Source organism: Priapulus caudatus, unplaced genomic scaffold, assembly GCF_000485595.1.
Source record: "Priapulus caudatus unplaced genomic scaffold, Priapulus_caudatus-5.0.1 Scaffold22, whole genome shotgun sequence".
In the NCBI taxonomy this organism is placed as follows: Eukaryota; Metazoa; Priapulida; class Priapulimorpha; order Priapulimorphida; family Priapulidae; genus Priapulus; species Priapulus caudatus.
In genome coordinates, this window is record NW_014577083.1 from 346,307 (window position 1) to 351,429 (window position 5,123).

The 5,123-nt window shown below is 43.7% G+C and overlaps 1 protein-coding gene across 1 annotated transcript in view; it reads right to left on the minus strand.

Annotated features, from left to right (window-relative positions):
* LOC106812969 (steroid hormone receptor ERR1-like) overlaps positions 1 to 5,123 on the minus strand; it is an 81,822-nt gene that overhangs the window by 8,844 nt on the left and 67,855 nt on the right. The window lies entirely within an intron of this gene.

A 5,123-nucleotide genomic window follows, 5' to 3' on the forward strand; every position in this document is an offset into this window, starting at 1 on the left:
ACCCGACCAGGCTGTGTGACTAACGTCAATACACCTTCATAGTCAACTATACAACGTCATAGGGTATTCTAACCCTAGCAATACCGTTTCTTGGAGCTAGCTATGCATAAAAGGAAAATTTGGGGTTCGCAGCAAATACCTTAAGTTAAGGAGGGAATGTTCCCCCTTCTTTTACACCTCTTGACCTTTGACCTTTGACCCCCAGCTTCGACATCACAACTCGTTTTGACGATCCCCCCGACGTCCCCAATATCGTGACCGTACATCAAGCGGTTAAGATTTGTGCCCAACTGTTGACGCACGGACGGACGCACGGACGCACGCACGCTCATGCGATTCTACAAGCTGCATCTGACTATGTCAGATGAGCTAAACACATCCGAGTACGATTACATTTGGAGCAAAGTGCAGGGCAATAACATGACAAGAAGCAAATATGATACGTGAGAGGTTTCACGCTAATTAATAAGGGGAATGAGAAAGGGTGATTATGCCATGGGCATCACAGCTATAACATGGGGGCTATTACACAAATTGTAGGGTCATCATGATAATGAAAAGCTGTCCCTATGACCTTCTGCAAACAAAATCCCGAATTACGTTTCCTTACAGAAAGACTAAATGGATTCGTTCGTATTTTCTGGGGCCATAACCCAGAAAAGTCAATAAATAAGAGTAACGGAAAGTCAACAAAAAAGAGCACTCAGAATAAACGTTCTAAATAGACATAGATCATTACTCATTAGGTAATGGCAAAGATAGAACATAACTAACAACTGGAAGCTCCTAATTGTTATACCCTGCTCGGCTCCGTTCTTTGGTTTTAGTCTCACTATATCACGTACCAGCTAATTCTTTCGTAATGTGCAAGGAATCTTAATGAACTGTTTATTCTAACATAGAAATAAACACAAAGCATACATTCAAAACTATAAGCAGTGCTGTGGTGTTTCACGATGTATGCTGTCTAGATATATGGCGTTAGTGCACATTGTGTTCTCTGACCCCACCAGACCCCCTACCCCATAAAGCTGTAATAGTCATTCTTTCAGTGGGAAAAATAGTTGAGCAGTACCAGCTCAACTACACATTGCACGTCTGTTCACAGTTTAACAACAAACTAAAACGTTTATGTGCGTTTATTGCAGTCATAAATAAATTCGACCGAGATATACACCAAAATAACGATTAATACGAGAGCAAGAGAGAAAGAGAGAGAGAGAGAGAGAGAGAGAGACGGCGAGAGAGAGAGAGAGAGAGAGAGAGAGAGAGAGAGAGAGAGAGAGAGAGAGAGAGAGAGAGAGAGAGAGAGAGAGAGAGAGAGAGAGAGAGAGAGAGAGAGAGAGAGAGAGAGAGATGAGAGAGAGAGAGAGAGAGAGAGAGAGAGAGAGAGAGAGAGAGAGAGAGAGAGAGAGAGAGAGAAGACGAGTAGAGAGAGAGGAGAGAGAGAGAGAGGTCAGTCTAGTGAGAGACTAAATTGTTTAATAAAACAAATAACACCACGCGAACGGATAATCCAAAAGTCTGGATATTTGAAAAAGGGGCGGCGTGCGCGTTTGAAAAAAAGGGCGGGTAAAGGCGAGTGCGCGTTTGAAAAAGGGGCGATCGCGTTGAACGGCGTCGTTGAAAAGCGCAACGTCGCGTTGAGCAAGGCGACCGTCGTGGTTGAGAGGAAAAATAATAACACGGACCGCGACGGCCAATTATGGAACAGCAAAATGTGCGACGTCGCACATTTAATCGCGCACGAGGTGGCGATGGGCAATTTTGGAACAGCGCCAATAACTATTGAGATATCTCATCTCACGAAGCTACTACCTCAGTGGCGATTTTAATGGGGGGGGGGTGGATTGGGTGGCTGCTACTCCCTCTGTTGGAGCTAGGTAACGAATATTTTACATAGTCGCGTGGCTTGTACAGTAACGACGTCCACCTGATGCAATAGGTGAAATTATATAAATGGGTTAGCCGGCTAAGCTTTGTTCATGCAGGTGGCGGCAGTCGGGAGCGGCATCTTGTACAGACCGACTTGCGCAATGACCATGGCAGATTTAAACATACATGATGGCTTACTATGTCACTATGGCGATTAGTGCACCCTGTGTTCTCTGACGCGCACCGTAGACACCCTACCCCAAAAGCTGTGATAGTCATTCTTCAGTGCGGAAAATAGTTGAGCAGTAGCCAAGCTTCAACTACACATTCAGGCAATCTGTTCACAGTTTAACAACAACACTAAAACGTTTATGTGCGTTTATTGGCAGTCATCATAAATTCGACGCCGAGTATATACACCAAAATTAATAGATATATTGGTCGCCAGCTAAAAAACTATATGGCTGGACCAGACTATACTGCAGACGATGAAAACGTCTCCCTGCATTTATAAACTAAGTAGTGAGTAAAAGACATGACATTCTAAAGTTCGATCAGAGGGTCGCGCAGTGTGAGGTGGAAAGGGTGAGAGCGAGAAAACTGAGCATGATAAAGATTCATCTAGAGAGAGCATCGAAGCAGTTGAATCACAGTTTTCAGTCAAGCAAATGTGTTCACAGTAATAATTCATGAAGCATTAACTGGTTGGCTTGATATGCAAATAACTGTAGTGCACCACGATTATAGAGGATAAGAGAGAGAGGAGAGAAGAGAGAGAGAGAGACGGCGAGAGAGAGAGAGAGAGAGAGAGAGAGAGAGAGAGAGAGAGATGGAGAGGGAAGAGGGAGAGGGAGAGAGGATAGAGGGAAGAGGGAGAGGGAGATGGAAGGAAGGGAGAGTGGAAAGGGACGAGGGAGAGGGGAGGGAGAGGGAAGAGGGAAGGGAGAACGGGAGAGGGAGAGACGAGAGAGAGAGAGAGAGAGAAGAGGAGAGAGAGAGAGAGAGAGAGAGAGAGAGTCGAGAGCGAGAGCGACGAGCGGAGAGAGAGAGAGAGAGCAGAGAGAGAGAGAGAGAGAGAAGAGAGAGCAGTCAGTGCAGTCAGTCAGTCGTCAGGTCAGTTAGAACTAATCTGTTTATAAACAAATAACAACCCCACGCTGCGAACGATCAATGCCAAAGTCGCATATTAAAGCTTTATTAATATTATAGCCTTATATATTTTATTCTTCTGATGTTTTGCCTAGCGTGACACGTGATATCCCTGATAGGAATTAGCATTAGCGGAAAGCATCTGTGTATTTACCGGTGAACGTATTTTATTTAGGCGTTTAGGCGTCGAATTTATTTTTTCATATTATTTTAAACGTTTTTATTTTTTGATCGCTTGATTCAAACCATTTTCAACAGCATTCATCCGCGTAGACTGGTCTCGTCTCGAGCATATGTCTATTGGATATCTCTACTCACAAGCATTACAGCCTCAGTGGCGGATTTAGGGGGGGGGGGAGGTGGATTGGGTGGCTACGCTACCGCCCTCCCTCGTTTGGACTAAAACAATATTTTTACATAGTCGCGTTGGGCTGTACAAAACGTCACCGCCTGAATACATAGGCTTAAATACATTATGGCTAGTGGCAAGCAGGTTACAACGCCTTTTGGCAGATTTTTCAACGCAATTCCAAGAAAGAAGTTTTGGCTGTCGCCCTCATCCCAGCGGTGGTCAACCCCTACACATTGATATAATGAAGCGCGAACTTAAACGAATGGCCCGCACACAGAAGCCTCGTCTAGCACGATCGAACCTTAACATCGAGTTAAGCGTCCACACCGGGGCTTAAACTCGAGTTAGCGAATCGTAGCTATCGTGTCAAGTACGCTGATATAATGCGCTAACAGTCGAGTTAACGCTTACTCGAGTTAAGGTCGGTCGTGTGACGACGAGCTTCAATGAATTAGTGTTTAGTGATCTTTAGTGATCACATCTTGTTGCTCATAGAAGCAGATATAGTTAATCTCTTAATAGAGATAATGTTGCTTCATTCTATCTAATAAATATAATTGTCGTAGTCAGAAGAAAGCTGTACATTTATCATCGAAAGTGGCCTCAAAATACGCATCTCCTGCGTATATACTTTTTTCAACAATTTTCTGTGGGCAGGACCCGCCCCGACCTCCCCACGGTGTGTGCGTACACATCAATTTCACCCTAGCTACGCCTCTGAACATACATATGTTCATTCTATTTAGAAGTACTGTCAGTTCAAAACCGCTGAACTAACAAAGGCTGTTTATCAAATATGGTTAACATCACCCATGAGAAATGAAAATGAATGCCTTCAATGATGATGAAAGCGGGCGAACAGTTATTTCACTTTGTGTTTTAACATATGACTTATTTTGTATGTGCAGACTATTCTGGTACATGATGACTTCAGCAGAGACGAACGCATTTGATGGACAGTCAAACGCATAGCTGACGACAAACGCAAAGCAGGCGAAGATTGCGTCACTCGACAAACCCTGCAATATTGTCATCCGAAGAAATTAACATGAGGCATTAATTATTCTAGCCACGAGGCGAACATGCCCCCGAAGAGATATCATATGATGGCAATACATGTGAAATGAGCCGGCCGCTTGAGACAGACTGATGCGAAATAGAGACCGTCATTTTATCGCTGACTCAATCTTTGTAAAGCATTGGCATTTTGAGCACCTACTTTAAAAACGTCAACACAGATTTTTGATGACAAAACAGACATTGCAGTGTTTGATGCCAGATCACCAAGAACCAGTAAATATAGTTTCATAGGGCACATGCGAACGACTATGGAAATGATTAAAGAAAAAGCCGTGAGCGAGTCGCCAAGAGCTAGAACTGGCGATAGGCGAATGAGTTACTTCTGAGGGCATTGACTGCATGGTTAAATCTTCTATGCTATGTTAGTCAGTAACGTGGTCTAAAAAGGAAACTTCCCCCGATCAGGCTATTAGCCTGTTATTGGGGATTTGGCCCCTAATGAATGTGATAAAGGGCATCAGGCAATGGAAATTAAACATCGCATGATGTGGTCAAAAGCTGACAATGGCAATTCACAAATTAAAACTCGATGACTGTGGTCAAGAGTGAGCATGGCAATTAAACATCCTAATGATGTGGTCAAAGTGAGCAATGGCAAATTATTAAACATCGAATGATGTGGTCAAAAGTGAGCAATGGCAATTAAACATCGAAGCAATGTGTCAAA